General features: G+C 44.1%; 1 long non-coding RNA gene across 1 annotated transcript in view; it reads right to left on the bottom strand.

Annotated features, from left to right (window-relative positions):
* Positions 1 to 16,251, bottom strand: part of LOC137625311 (uncharacterized) — an 87,998-nt gene extending 71,747 nt beyond the window's left edge. The window contains exons 1-2 of the long non-coding RNA XR_011040833.1: positions 16,186 to 16,251; positions 14,036 to 14,199 (exon numbers count right to left, since the gene is read on the bottom strand). This is a non-coding gene — a long non-coding RNA (uncharacterized lncRNA). The remainder of the gene's footprint in view (positions 1 to 14,035; positions 14,200 to 16,185) is intronic.
* Between the last annotated feature and the right edge of the window lie 340 nt (positions 16,252 to 16,591).

Raw genomic sequence — 16,591 nt, 5'->3', positions numbered from 1 at the left:
AAAGACTTCCCACTTCGACTGGTATACTCTGATGGTAGAAGCTCTCCTAGCTCTCGCAATCGCACTGGCTGCCTCCTTCGAAAAGTCTCGAGCTCTTGAGAGTCTCTCGATAGTCTGAAGGCAGTCAGACGAAGCGCGGGGAGGCTTTGATGAACATTCTTTACGTGGGGCTGACGTAAGAGATCTACCCTTAGAGGAAGACTTCTTGGAATGTCTACCAGCCATTGAAGTACCTCGGTGAACCACTCTCTCGCGGGCCAGAGGGGAGCAACCAACGTCAACCTTGTCCCTTCGTGAGAGGCGAACTTCTGCAGTACCTTGTTGACTATCTTGAATGGTGGGAATGCATATAAGTCCAGATGAGACCAATCCAGTAGAAACGCGTCTATGTGGATTGCTTCTGGATCTGGGACTGGTGAGCAATAGATTGGTAACCTTTTGGTCAACGAGGTGGCAAAGAGGTCTATGGTGGGTTGACCCCAAGTCGCCCAAAGACTCTTGCACAAGTCCTTGTGGAGGGTCCATTCCGTGGGTATCACCTGACCCCTCCAACTGAGACAGTCTGCCAAGACGTTCAAGTCCCCCTGGATGAATCTCGTCAACAGGGAGATGCCTCGATTTCTTGACCATATGAGAAGGTCCCTTGCGATCTCGTACAGCGTGAGGGAGTGTGTGCCTCCTTACTTGGAGATGTACGCAAAAGCTGTGGTGTTGTCTGAGTTGACCTCTACCACTTTGTTTCGAAGAAAGCTTTCGAATTTCATCAAGGCCAAGTGGACTGCTAATAGCTCCTTGCCGTTGATGTGCATGCTCTTCTGACTTGAGGTCCACAGACCCGAGCATTCCCGACCGTCCAGGGTCGCACCCCAACCCAAATCCGACGCGTCTGAGAACAACACGTGGTTTGGGTTCTTGACTGCTAGGGATAGTCCCTCTCTCAGACTGATATTGCTGTCCCACCATTTCAGGCATGCCTTTACTGGTTCGGAGACTGGGATTGATACCGACTCTAACGTCTTGTCCTTGTTCCAGTGAGAGGCTAGATGGAACTGGAGAGGCCGAAGGTGTAGTCTCCCTAGCGAGACAAACTGCTCCAGGGATGAGAGAGTCCCTACGAGACTCATCCAACTCCTGACTGAACAACGTTCTCTTTTCAGCATTAGTTGGACTTTGAGCAGGGCTTGTTCTATTCGGGTGGCAGACGGAAAAGCCCGAAAAACTGGACTGCGAATCTCCATCCCCAAATATAGAATAGTCTGGGATGGGATCAGTTGGGACTTTTCTAGGTTGACCAAAAGTCCCAACTCCTTGGCCAGACCCAACGTCCAATGTAGATCCTGCAGACAGCGATGACTGGACGATGCTCTGAGAAGCCAGTCGTCCAAGTACAGGGAGGCTCGGATTCCCGATAGATGGAGGAATTTTGCCACATTCCTCATGAGCCTTGTAAACACGAGAGGAGCAGGACTGAGGCCAAAGCACAGGGCTCGAAACTGGTACACGTGTTTCCTGTAAACAAACCTCAGAAACGGTTGGGAATCCGGGTGTATAGGAATGTGGAAGTATGCATCCTGAAGGTCGAGAGAGACCATCCAGTCGCCTTCCATTAATGCTGTCAAGACAGCTTGGTAGACTTCCTCGTGAAGTTTGTCTTGACAATGAACACATTGAGCGCACTTGCCTCTTACGTACTCCTGCAGTGAACGTGGCTGCCAGATCATTGGAGCCATCCCTGATAGTCTTGTTCCTGCAGAGAACGTGGCTGTCAGATTATTGGAGCCATCCCTGATAGCCTTGTTTATGCATGACATAATTGTACAGCAAAACTTCAAACGCTCGAAAAAACTCCTAACAGGAGATGGTCTAGCTCTGAAGCCGACCATAAAATCTTGGAGCGTCTCATGGCCAGGCGCCAGGGAGAGTCTATGAGGTTTGAGAAGTCTATCTGGGCAGAGGCAGGAACTCCCAAGCCGAGAACTTCTCCCGTGTCATACCAGACGCTCGCTCTATAAGCCAGTTTAAAAGGAGGGAAAGCAAAGGCTGTCTCCCCCAAACTCCTCCTGGTGATCAACCAGTCGCCTAACAAACGTAAAGCTCTCTTAGAAGAGCGAGAGAGCACTAGCTTAGAAAACAACGGCTTCGAAGTAGCTAGGCCTAGTGTAAACTCTGACGTTTAGGCGAACGAGGAGCAGCAGTTACAAAATGATCCGGACAAAGATCCTTAAAAATCAGCATGATTTATTTAGTCCATAGAGGGCTGAGCAGCTTTAGGCTCCTCTCCGTCTGACAGAGTCCACAAGGGAATATCAGTAGGAGGGGGATCAGCAACTTCCTCATCTGAAGGAACCTCGTCCGACAATTGCCGAGTCTCAAGCAAGGGAGAGACCTGCTGTGGTGGCAATGCTTGACAAGCAGAGTCCACACGCAAAGGAGTATCAGTAGCAGTCAAGGACGATACGTCATGTAACTGCTTAAAGGACTGACCAGCAACAACAACAGGTGCGGGAGGACGCTCGACGTCAACTCGAGACTGCCTTGACTGCCTAGACTGAGAAGTCAAAACAACTCTTGACTGCGGTGCTTGACGCTCAACGTCAAAACAAGTCAACTTCGCTGGTTGGTGAACGTCCTGAACGTCAACAAGAGCAAGCGGCAGCGGCTGAACGTCCACAAGCGGCTGAAAGTCAACACGGGACTGCATCGAGTGAGGCTCTACAAAACGTGATTGACGTGACTTTGTTGAACCTGCTCAGAAGAATAGTCCTCCATAAGAGAGGCAAGCTTATTCTGCACGTCTTGCAGTACAACCCATTTAGGATCAACGGGAATGGGTGCGATAAGAGACGAGGGTAACGTCTGTGACTGCAAAACCTTGCCTACACTAAGACTCTCGGAGCCTGTGTTACGCTTCTGTTTAGGCGTCGAGCAGTCTTCCGATGACTGCACAGGGTCAGAGCTGTCCCAATGGCTACAACCAGGACGCTGGACCTGTCCTGAAGGGACTGACTTTCGCTTTAAGGGTCTCGAAACCTTGCTCCACGGTTTCTTACGCGATAAGCCTTCGGATAACGAGGAGAAAACCGTCTCGCTCGTCTTATGGTAGGGGCGGTCTTGACGAGACACGCCTGAAACCATAGAGGGAACGTCTGTTCGTTGGTTAAAGCCTCTCGAACCCATAAGTCCTACGACATTACTTCTCCCTGGGGCATGGGAGCTTGCAAGAGGTCTCGGACTAGGCGAACGACAGGCACGAACAGACGAACCCTCTGTCGCAACACTGATAACACTTTGCGCAATTATCACTTTATCACTACAATTTTCTGTTTTTGCACTTACTTCACTGAAATCGAATTTTTCAATAATTTCACATTAGGCATGAATAAAAACTGATTTCTACCTGAAACACGCAATTCTCCCCTACCTCAAAAGGTTATAATTGCGAAATAAGTCGTATAATGTAAGCACATTAATACAAGCAAAAAAACAGTAAACATATATATCGAATAAAACGGAAATATATAAAGTTAAAAGGATCATTGACTGGGGAGGAGACTAAACACTAGTTCATTAAAAACTACGTTTTCAATCTCTCACCGTACAGTGCTTTGGGACGAGAATAAAAACTAAAAACGTTTTATCCTTTCTCCCCGTACAGAGACTTGGGACGAGAGTAAAAAACTGACTCGAGAACAACGTTACTCGCTTGGGACGAGAATAAAGATCGGAACGTTCTCTCTTCCTCTCTCCCTCTCCGTCTCTCTCTCTCTCTCTCTCTCTTGATTTCACACAGACGAGAAAAGCCCACTTACCCTTCGTCAATAAACAGGTTATTTGACCAAAGGAAAAAACTGAAAGGACTAAGAAATTGAAAATTAACAAGTTCCTTTAAATTAGTATTTAAAACATTTCAGTTTGAAAGAAGAATGAACAAAACGTCAGAATCGATTTACTCTTTCTGCAAAGTGAAACCGTGATTCTCTCTTTCTCTATCGTAGCGATAGAGCGCAAACTGCGTAGCATAAATCAACCAAACGTTAGTTCATCTTTGAAACAGCACGAAGACTATTCAAAGAAAATCTTTCATAAAATATCTACTAAAAAATATTCATTTAATAAGTTTTAAATCATTTGCTCTGTAAGAGTTATTAACGAAAATAAAAGTTGAAAGGGCCAACGTTGTTTAACTTCGGTTTCCAAGTTAGGACCGCCTACTCTCGGATTAGGGGAGGAATAGGTAAGGCCGCAAATAAACAAATCATTAAAATTTATCTTGATGTTTATTATAAATGGAAAGCTAATCGAAGAGGCCTAATAAAGGCGGGTGAGATATAAAATATATAGAGGAAAATCTATAATTAACAACAACAATTTATAACGTGATAAGATAATTGCTAAAAGCCTAAAACACACTTCCGTATTAAGGGAAGGGTCGGCCATTTTGAAAAGTCAAAGAAAGTCCAAAAAACAATCCAAAGTAATCAACAATTAAATCTATCCAAAAAAGAGTTCAATAGTTTAAGTTGAAGATAAAACACCTGCACTGCGAAAGCTCAAACCAAAAGGAAGTACTTCACCAAGACTGTTGAAAAACTCCAGGTTAACAGCGAGTAATGGTACGTCTTGTCGATCAGACCGACAGAGAAGAATTGGAGCTGTTTACATGTATATGCGGTATCTGGCCGATAGTTGGCGCTGGTGGGCACACCCGCAACTTTCATAGCGATCGCTCGCGAGTTTTTGTGTTTTTCTGTCGAGCCGCCGGAGCGTCAGCTATTATATATTCACCGGCTAAGTTAAATATTTAAAAACCATCATTTTTCTAATCATACATATACAGTAAATTGAAGGTGTAAGTATCCAAAATCCAGGAATCAAATCATCCGTCAGATAATGTTTAATGACTGGTATCTATTAAAAAGCTATACAGTACATACATATTCAATATATGATAAATGTTAAAGTACCGCTGCATACTTGTACTTAGATGTACTTTATCTAAAATGTTACAGATTCATCCTTGGGTCATACCAAACTTGACAACCAAGTTTGTCCAAAATCGGTAAGACAGTTTTTGTGTAAAGTTGCTTACATACAAACAAACAGACAGGAGTGACTGCATAACCTTCGCAAAATTTTGAAGGCCATTCATCTGCAAGAAATTCTATTTACCAACATCTGAGTTACATCATTCAACCATAAGCATCGATAAAGCGGTACTGTACTGATTCAATTAAAAGAAATTATATACATGTATAAAAATCGTCTTGGGTTAGAGTTCTCTTGCTTGGGGGTACACTCAAGCTCACTATTCTATCTTATTTCTCTTCGTCTAGTTTTCTTGAAGTTTCTAAAGGAAATATTTATTTCAATGTTGTTACTCTTCTTCAAATATTTTATTTTCCTTTCCTCACTGGGTATTTCCCCTGTTGGACCCCTTGGGCTTATAGCATCTTGCTTTTCCAACTAGGGTTGTAGCTTAGCAAGTAATAATAATAATAATAATAAATTCTTTTTGTCATCCGAGATTTACTAATTCACAGAAAATGTTCATGTGGCATACAGTATTATTATTCAATGGCCGCCAATATACCCATAAGGGAAGGCATCATGCAGAGCGTCTGAGACTAAAAACAAACGAAATTATAAAATTAACGTGTGTCGCTACCTAGAATTATCGAAACAGACAACTATCATACTCAACTTGGGAGTAGGGATCTCCAAAACGACTGACATCTTCAAAAACACCGAAACACAAAGCTATGAAAACAACACGTCCGAATCTAACTGGCGCTAGAAAAGGAATGAGGGAAGAAGCGTGGGTAGTGGTAGGGGTGGGGTGGGGTGGGGGGGTGTTAGTCGTAGTAGAAGGCAATGGTTGGATGTAGAACGGCACCTCGTAGTATCGGGGGATATTGAGGAAGGAGAGGACTAATTGGTAAGGGACCTCTGGTAGTGGTTCTAAAACGCCCCAGTTACTATACCGACACTATTAGAGTGAGCGAGCAGGGTATATTCCTGGCATTCCATGCAACTTTTTTCTCTGGTATTTTTAGCAGTATTTATACCTTAGAAATGGTGCTATAAGGAGCATTTCACGGAGCTACACAGGTCGAGCCCAGAAAAACATTAATTATTATCATTCCTTTTCTGTACTGTATTCTACTATTCATTCATTATCTAACTATAAATTTCTTATCGCATCGATCAAAACCATAAACCCCCATGCATTTCAAGTAACCCCTTCCTTTTTCAATGAGATTTTTCCCCTTTCTATAGATGTCTCTTTCCAGCTTTTCTCTCACGGGGTTAACTACTGCACTGCAATCGTTCAGTGGCTACTTTCCTCTTGGTAAGGGTAGAAGAGACTCTCTAGCTATGGTAAGCAGCTCTTCCAGGAGAAGGACACTCCAAAATCAAACCATTGTTCTCCAGTCTTGGATAGTGCCATAGCCTCTGTGCCATGGTCTTCCACTGTCCTGGGGTAGAGTTTTCTTGCTTGAGGGTGCACTCATAAACACTATTCTATCTGTTTCCTGACTGAGCTATTCTTCCCTAATGGAGTCCTTGGGCTTACAGCATCCTGCTTTTCCAACTAGGGTTGTAACTTAGCTGGTAATAATACTACAGCTATTCAGATAAACTAGTCTTCCTCCTTTGCCCAATATTCTTGAACATTAAAAACCAGAGGAATTACAGATGAGGGAGAAATTATATATAAAACGAGCCTCTTCAGTCCTTTCTAGCTATAAAAATAGCACTACCAAGGAACATGTTTAAAACATGATGAGAACTGCCTCAATAATAGCCCTACTGTCATCACTGACCTGATCTTAAATGAACTGCTCATAAGTTTCGTAACTGTTGCTTTTCCATCAACCCATGCTGACTGACTTCAGGGCCCTGACCTTATCTGCTGCCCATCAAAAGTTTCACTTTGAAAATGGGGAACTAAACTATATAACCTTCGTACTGTCAGACAAATAGATTAAAGTCAGGGAAGATTTAAAGGGAGATAATTCTTCATCACACTGTTAAAAAGAAAGAAATATTTGTAAAGGAAGACCCTGATGGTACGAAAACTGTAAATACGCAGCAAACAAAATTTGACCTATAACTATAGTGTACTTTCCTGTACTAACCCATTGAGCAGTAACCTCTACGTGGAGTCAGACATACAGATTTTTTTTTCACAGCTCCCTTGTTTTCTAGGTAATTTAAGCCTAGATCTTCATTTCAACATGTTTCACATCTAATGAGTCTTTTCATTTGTTGTCCCCCCCCTCCAAAACTCTTTCCAGTCTAATTCTTCTTTCCTTCTTTTGTCATATGTCTGATTTAAGCTCTTGACTTATAACAAATCAAAAGATAATGGTCATGTGTGTGTGTGTGGGGGGGGGAGTGCAGACAAGGGGAAGTGTGGTGAAGCACAATTGAAAATAATATGGACGTCGTAGATATTTCAAAAATCGAGATGGTTAGGAAATATGTTATTTTTATTAGTAAAATAAATTTTTGAATATACTTACCCGATAATCATGTAGCTGTCAACTCCGTTGCCCGACAGAATTCTATGGAGGGATACGCCAGCTATCACAATACTAGAAGGGGGTGTACTTACCAGCACCACCTGTGGCCAGGTACTATAGTACTTCTTGTTGACACCTCCTCAATTTTTCCTCGGTCCACTGGTTCTCTATGGGGAGGAAGGGAGGGTCAATTAAATCATGATTATCGGGTAAGTATATTCAAAAATTTATTTTACTAATAAAAATAACATTTTTCAATATTAAACTTACCCGATAATCATGTAGCTGATTCACACCCAGGGGGGTGGGTGAAAACCAGTGTACAAGATTAAAGGATAGCTAAGTATCCCATATTTCATATAACAGTTATCTCAAATAACAATGAAATAATAAGTACCTGGTAAGGAAGTCGAATTGAACCGTTACTCTGCCTCTTTTTTAAGTTCGTCTTCCTTACTGAGCGCAGCGTTCCTCTTGGAGGCTGAATCAACTCAAAGGTGCTAAAGTATATAGGGCTGCAACCCCTACTAAAGGACCTCTACACAACCTCTAACCCAGGCGCTTCTCAAGAATGAATTGACCACCCGCCAAATCAAAAGGATGCGGAAGGCTTCTTAGCCTACCGTAACAACCATAAAAACAACAATAAAAGCATTCAAGAGAAAGGTTAAAAAAGGTTATGGGATTAAGGGAATGTAGTGGCTGAGCCCTCACCTACTACTGCACTCGCTGCTACGAATGGTCCCAGGGTGTAGCAGTTCTCGTAAAGAGACTGGACATCTTTAAGATAAAATGATGCAAACACTGACTTGCTCCTCCAATAGGTTGCATCCATTATGCTCTGCAGAGAACGGTTTTTATTAAAGGCCATCGAAGTAGCTACGGCTCTTACTTCGTGGGTCCTTACCTTCAGCAACGCAAGGTCTTCCTCCTTTAAGTGAGAATGGGCTTCTCTAATCAGAAGCCTTATATAATACGAAACCCCGTTCTTGGACATGGGCCTCGAAGGTTTCTTGATGGCACACCATAAGGCTTCTGACTGTCCTCGAATAGGTTTAGACCTATTAAGATAATACTTGAGAGCTCTAACAGGGCAAAGAACTCTCTCTAGCTCGTTACCTACCATGTTGGAGAGGCTAGGTATTTCAAACGATCTAGGCCAAGGACGTGAAGGAAGTTCATTCTTAGCTAAGAATCCGAGCTGAAAAGAACATGTTGCAGATTCGGTCGTGAAACCAATGTTCTTGCTGAAGGCATGAACCTCACTGACTCTCTTAGCTGTTGCAAGGCAGACGAGAAAAAGAGTCTTGAGGGTAAGGTCCTTGAAGGAAGCTGACTGGAGAGGTTCGAACCTAGGTGACATAAGGAACCTTAAGACTACGTCTAGGTTCCAGCCTGGAGTGGATAGACGACGCTCTTTAGAAGTCTCAAAAGACTTAAGGATGTCTTGAAGGTCCTTGTTGGAAGAAAGGTCCAAACCTCTGTGGCGGAGAACTGAAGCCAACATACTCCTGTACCCTTTAATCGTAGGGGCTGAAAGGGATCTCTCATTCCTAAGATGTAATAGGAAGTCAGCTATTTGGGTCACAGAGGTATTGGTAGAGGATACTGCATTGGCTCTACACCAGCTCCGGAAGACTTCCCACTTAGATTGGTAGACTCTACGAGTGGAAACCCTTCTTGCTCTGGCAATCGCGCTGGCTGCCTCCTTCGAAAAGCCTCTAGCTCTAGCGAATCTTTCGACAGTCTGAAGGCAGTCAGCCGAAGAGCGTGGAGGTTTGGGTGCAACCTGTCTACGTGAGGTTGACGTAGAAGGTCCACTCTTAGAGGAAGAGTCCTGGGGACGTCGACTAGCCATTGAAGTACCTCTGTGAACCATTCTCTTGCAGGCCAAAGGGGAGCAACCAGCGTCAGCCGTGTCCCTTCGTGCGAGATGAACTTCTGAAGGACTTTGTTTATTATCTTGAACGGTGGAAATGCATAAAGGTCGAGATGGGACCAGTTCAGCAGAAAAGCATCCACATGAACTGCTGCTGGGTCTGGAACTGGGGAACAGTACAGCGGAAGTCTCTTGGTCATGGAGGTGGCAAACAGATCTATGGTAGGCTGACCCCACAAGGTCCAAAGTCTGTTGCACACACTCTTGTGGAGGGTCCATTCCGTGGGAATGACCTGATCCCTTCTGCTTAGGCGATCTGCTGAGACGTTCATGTTGCCCTGAATGAACCTCGTGACTAAAGTGAGGTTTTGACTTCTTGACCAAATGAGGAGGTCCCTTGCGATCTCGTATAGGCTCCTCGAATGGGTCCCTCCTTGCTTGGAGATGTAAGCCAAGGCTGTGGTGTTGTCTGAGTTCACCTCCACCACCTTGCCTAGCAAGAGGGACTTGAAGTTCAGCAGGGCTAAATGAACTGCTAGTAGCTCCTTGCAGTTGATGTGGAGCGATCCCTGTTCCTCGTTCCACGTTCCCGAGCATTCCTGTCCGTTCAAGGTCGCACCCCAGCCCGAGTCCGATGCATCTGAGAAGAGATGAAGATTGGGGGTCTGAATAGCCAACGATAGGCCCTCCCTGAGAAGGAGATTGGTCTTCCACCACAAGAGAGTGGTCTTCATCTCTTTGGTGACTGGGATAGAGACTGCTTCGAGAGTCAAACCCTTGTCCCAATGAGCTGCAAGATGGAATTGAAGAGGGCGGAGGTGGAGTCTCCCTAGCTCGATGAACAGGGCCAGCGATGAAAGGGTCCCTGTGAGACTCATCCACTGTCTCACCGAGCAACTGCTCCTCTTCAGCATGCTCATGATGCAATCTAGGGCTTGGCTTATCCTTGGGGCCGATGGAAAAGCCCGAAAATCCTGACTCCGAATCTCCATTCCCAGGTACACAATGGATTGGGAGGGAATGAGCTGAGACTTTTCTATGTTGACTAACAGACCCAGTTCTTTGATTAAGTCCAAAGTCCAGTTGAGACTCTCCAGACAGCGACGACTCGTGGAGGCTCTCAACAGCCAGTCGTCTAAGTAAAGGGAGGCTCTGATGTCCGATAAGTGGAGGAATTTTGCTATATTCCTCATCAGATGCGTAAACACCATAGGAGCTGTGCTTAGGCCAAAACACAGGGCTTGGAATTGGCAGACAACCTTTCCAAAAACGAATCTCAGGAAAGGTTGGGAGTCTGGATGAATAGGAACGTGAAAGTAGGCATCTTTCGGGTCCAAAGAGACCATCCAGTCCTCCTGCCTGACCGCTGCTAGGACCGACTTCGTCGTCTCCATCGTGAACGTCTGCTTGGTGACATACGCATTGAGCGCGCTGACGTCCAGCACCGGTCTCCAACCTCCCGTCTTCTTGGCCACCAGAAAGAGACGGTTGTAGAAGCCCGGGGATTGATGGTCCCGGACTATAACCACTGCCTTCTTCTGTACAAGGAGCGACACCTCCTGGTGCAACGCTAGCCTCTTGTCCTCTTCTTTGTAGTTGGGAGAGAGGTTGATGGGAGATGTGGTCAGAGGGGGTTTGTGGCAGAATGGTATCCTGTAACCCTCCCTCAGCCAACTGACAGACTGGGCGTCTGCACCTCTCTTTTCCCAGGCTTGCCAGAAGATCTTGAGTCTGGCTCCTACTGCTGTCTGGAGATGCGGAGAGTCAGTTTTTTCCTTTAGAAGCCTTGGAACTTTTCCTAGACTTGCTCCTGGAAGAGTCTGGACGGGAGCTTCCTCGGCTGGGGGCTCTACCACGAAAGGGCGGTATGAACCTCGTAGCAGGAGTATCGGCCACTGGGGTGCGATAAGTCCTGGGGACTGAGGTAGCAACCTTAGTCTTACGAGCCGATGAGGCCACAAGATCATGTGTGTCCTTTTGTATCAGGGCAGCAGACAAGTCCTTAACAAGCTCTTCGGGAAAAAGGAACTTCGAGAGCGGAGCGAAAAGGAGTTGAGACCTTTGACAAGGTGTGATGCTGGAGGAAAGGAAGGTACAAAGCTGCTCCCTTTTCTTAAGAACCCCTGACACAAACATCGAAGCAAGCTCGCCAGATCCATCTCTAATGGCCTTATCCATGCAGGACATTAAGAGCATGGCAGAATCCTTGTCCGCAGGGGAGGTCTTCTTGCTGAGGGCCCCCAGGCACCAGTCTAGGAAGTTGAACATCTCAAATGCTCTAAAAACACCCTTCAGGAAGTGATCAAGGTCTGAGAAGGTCCAGCAAACCTTAGAGCGCCTCATTGCTGTTCTACGAGGAGAGTCTACCAGACTTGAGAAGTCAGCCTGGGCAGAGGCAGGTACTCCCAAGCCTGGTTCCTCTCCTGTGGCATACCAAACGCCCGCTTTAGAGGTGAGCTTAGTCGGAGGAAACATGAACGAAGTCTTTCCAAGTTGTTGCTTAGACTGCAACCACTCCCCTAAAATCCTTAACGCTCTCTTAGAGGACCTTGCTAAGACGAGCTTAGTATAAGTAGACTTAGCTGGCTGCATGCCCAGCGAAAACTCAGATGGCGGAGAGCGGGGGATAGCAGAGACAAAGTGGTCTGGGTATACCTCCCTAAAAAGAGCCAAGACCTTACGAAAGTCAATAGAAGGTGGAGAAGACTTGGATTCATCCACGTCTGATGAGGGATCCAGGTGTGCAGCCTCATCATCAGACACCTCATCACCAGAGTGTAGCGAAGAGATCGGTAAGGTATGCTGAACAGCAGAGTCAGCACGAGCTGGAACAACAATATTTGTGGTTTCCTCTTCAAGACTCTGTTGAGGGAACACCTGAGGCTCAGTCTGCAAAGGCTGATCAAAAGAAGTGGTAAGGTATCCTGAGGAGCCTCAACATCGTACGCCTGGCAGGCAGTACTGCGGTCAGGCGGAGCGATCGCAGGAGGAGGTGTAACCTTCTCAGCCTGACACTCACGCATCAAGACCGCAAGTTGTGACTGCATGGACTGCAGTAGAGTCAACTTGGGGTCGGCAGACACTAAGGTCTGCTGAGGTAAAGCCTTAACAGCAGAGATCTGTTGCGGCAGAACCTTACTCCTCTTAGGCGGAGTGCATTCAACTGATGACTGCGGCGAGTCAGAGCTGATCCAATGACTGCAGCCCGGTTGAGTTCTTGAGGTCTGGACTCTGCGTTTGAGTGGTCTTGAGACCTGAGTCCAGCGTTTCTTCCCTGACAATTGATCAGCAGACGAGTAAAAGACGGGCTCAATCGTCTGCAGGTGGGAGTGACGGTCTCTGGAAGACACGCCCGCAACCACCGAGGATACTTCTGTGCGCCAATCAAGGCCTGCCGAACCCTTTTGCCCTTCGACATTGCTTCTCCCCTGGGCTTGGGAGCTTGCAAGAGGTCCCAGACTGGGAGGACGACTGGCACGCACAGAAGTATCCTCACGCACCACACTGACACTGACACTAGCACTTGGCACTGCACTGACACTAGCACTCGTCACAGCACTGGCACTAATACCACCCACTGTACTCTTGACCTTAAGTTCCTTGACTTCGGCCATAAGAGACTTATGATCACTAACCACTGACTCTACTTTGTCACCTAAGGCCTGAATGGCACGCAAAACAACAGACATATCAGGCTGAGGGCAAATAGTAGGTTCGGGGGTAGCCACTACAGGGGTAGGAAAAGGTAGGGGATCATGAGGTGAGGAAAAAAGTGAAGAGTGAGAAGAACCCCTCCTAACTCTACCTCTCTCTAACTTGGTTGAATACTTAAGAAGACGGACAAAATCAAGTTCCGAAAGTCCGGCGCATTCCTCACATCGAACTTCTAACTGACAGGGCCTTTCCCTACAGTCAGAACAAGCGGTGTGAGGATCTACCGAGGCCTTCGGAATACGCCTATTACAAGACCTACATCGTCTATGGGTGGGGGCTTGTGAAATGTCAGCCATCTTGAATCAAAAGAGTTAGCCAAGTGGGGTTTCAAAATCAAGCAAAAGATCGTTAACCGTTAATCAGGACTAAATAATAGCTATCTAAGCTAATATAGAAGTTTTCCAGTAAAGCGACAGCCGAAATCTGAGAGAAATACTTCACCAAAAGCCGTGAAAATACTCCAAGATCATAAGCGTATCCCAGAACGTCTTGCCGGAAGCACGACAGAGGAAAAATTGAGGAGGTGTCAACAAGAAGTACTATAGTACCTGGCCACAGGTGGCGCTGGTAAGTACACCCCCTTCTAGTATTGTGATAGCTGGCGTATCCCTCCATAGAATTCTGTCGGGCAACGGAGTTGACAGCTACATGATTATCGGGTAAGTTTAATATTGAAAATGGATAAGTCAATGAAGTGGTTCAAATGGAATGAAGCGGTGAATAACTCATATAATGGCTCAGTAAGCAAGGTAGAAAAGGGACATGTTATTGAAGAGAACTGCGCGATAACTCGTTCATTTGAATCACATATAATTTATCAAAATACCGTTTGAAAAAACCATGATACGGATGAAGTATCTTTTCCATGTACTACAAGATTTTATGTGAAGGAATTAACGTACTTCAAATACTGTACCTTTTCCTTGGAGCTTCTCTTCAGATAGACCTTTCCGTGATCCACCTTGTACACTTCCCCCTCGTTGATGCACCCGCCTCCCATCTGACCCGTGGCGACAAAGCGCGACGTCCCCAGAGCCTCGCGTATGGCGTCGTACATCTTCGATGTCATGTCAAAAGGTCCTGAAATTGTCAAGGAGAACATCAGCACATAATACAGTAATCAATAACATCTAATGTATAAAATACGATAATGTATCTAATCGTGTACCCGAGTAACATGTAAGCATAATGCATATTAACTTCAGAGTAAACATTCTTTAAACTAAATTGATGTTCATTTTACAATACTTTAGCTTTTTTGTATGTGCAATTCAATTTCAGACGCATTCCCCTCGGTATGTGCACGACATCGATGCCTCCAGTAGCAGTACTGTAAAAGGCATTCTCTACAGATCCTCACATTGGATGGCTAGAACTCAATGGTATTTTTACGAGGTTTTAAATTGATTTGTCTAACCCAGATTAAAGAGGAGAAATTTAAAAAGTAATTTGCATTTTCCTAATTATACAAACATGAGTTCATTACTCATAAGAGAAGGATAACAAAGAAGATGGAATACGGCAATTAAACCTTTTAACGAAGTATAAACCCCCGGCAGGTAGTTACTCTGAAAGGTTGTCTCCCCTTTAGCAAACTGTAACCTCAATTGGATTGCAGCTGGCAGAAGGGGTGGGGCTTTCCCACCACTACCCAGTATCTACCGTCTACTGCCGACACCTATTTATACGTTTTTAATTGCCAAGTTCATTCTCCTTTCAAAGAACGATGTTTGGTAATTGTGTAGGAAAAACTATGGGCTTCCACCAGTCATCTTTATTAAAAACAGTAAATTCACCATAAAATACATCATTTGATAGTCTTGTTTTCTCCATAACGGTAATTGTATTATTCTATAATTTTACCATAAATTGCCATCGATGCAGATACACAAGTATACAAAGATAAGATAGAGAAATACAGTAATGTAATAAAACAATATTATATCCTTTAATACAATAAAAAAAAAAAATTGTATTAACCCGATATCTATTTCATATGAAACCTACTTACCTAATGGGGGGGTGGTGCCTAATGACTCCCTGCCACTGCAATATTCTAAGACATAATAATACATACAGGTGGCCGCTATTGTACATACACCCCTAGGACAAAATGTAACAAAAATCGACTTAAAAACCGATTCTTGGAACCAATTAAGTTCAAGGGGTGTATGTACGATAGCGGCCACCTGTATGTATTAACATCTAATTTAGAATACCGCAGTGTAAGGGGTATAGCAGGGGCCGTTACCCACCCCCGTCAGGTAAGTAGATAATGACACAGCTTGTAGGTTAGGTTAGGGGGGAAGTTTAAGTTAGTTGATATCAACACAGCTTGTAGGTTAGGTTAGGGGGGGAAAGTTAAGGTCAGTTGATGTCCATTTTCAATGAATGCGAGAGGAACTGGCCGCTGATATACAAAGGCTCCAAGTTCAAGTTTTGGACCTTCTGTATATTGAAATCTCGCTTTCTAACGCAGCTTAATACACATCTTTGCTTGTTTAGGTATTGTCCTTCTGTATCCCACTGACCTAACCTAATCTAGGATGCACATACTTTCTAAAAGTGGTTCGCGGAATCTCTGTACATCGTAAAAAGTATTGTTATATCAAACGTAAAATTTACTTGACCGGAATTTCATGCTATTTCCAAAAAAAGCTAGTTATAAACACTAAGGTACAGCTTAATTACTAGTTAATATTAATTTTCAATAGCTATCTTAACACCGAATTAGCTTAGGGTAGCCTACGCTAGTCTTCTATTCTTAGTCTTTACCTAACTGTGGCTATTAAATGAAATTATACTGTATATATACCGGTAATTGGTTCGTAAAATATGTATAATATATATTTATGACTCATAAATATCTATATTTAATAAAAAAAAGGCCTCAGTTCAATTTAAACGTATTGTACGAGAGGCCTCTGATACCGTACGAGAAATCGTGTTTCAATATCGGTTAATATCTCAAAATAGAACTAAAATTTAATGATTTTAATTTATATAATGACACCTATAACATTAACTAAAGCTTAAACATTATTAATTAAACCTTGACATACTTACAGAACGAAGTTAAATGAAGATATACATGATAAAGAAGTATAAACTTCTTAGGTGGGGAGTCTGACGAACTGGTTCCTGGTTCCTGGTTCCTTATTGCTCACTCCGCAAAATAAGTTTGCGGGCACTCTATCTCTTTATAGATAGGTGCAAAGCTTCTAAGCTTATTCTTATTATTAAGTTTGTATCATCTGTGCCTTAAATAAATTAATATAATGTGGTTCACAATCTTTACTTTTATTCCCTTATACTTTGAAATTGGATAGGATAACACCTTGCTATCATCAGTTTTGGCAACCTGTTGTGGTAATCAGTTTGGGCTTCCTAAACTCTTCTTTTATATTCATTGCCCTATCTATAAATGCAGCCAGATCCCTGCCAGGATTTTTTAGCATACCTAAACTTATTT

Source organism: Palaemon carinicauda, chromosome 32 (genome assembly GCF_036898095.1).
Source record: "Palaemon carinicauda isolate YSFRI2023 chromosome 32, ASM3689809v2, whole genome shotgun sequence".
NCBI lineage: Eukaryota > Metazoa > Arthropoda > Malacostraca > Decapoda > Palaemonidae > Palaemon > Palaemon carinicauda.
The sequence above is the reverse complement of the archived record's forward strand: the minus strand, read 5'-3'. Positions and strand labels throughout refer to the sequence as shown.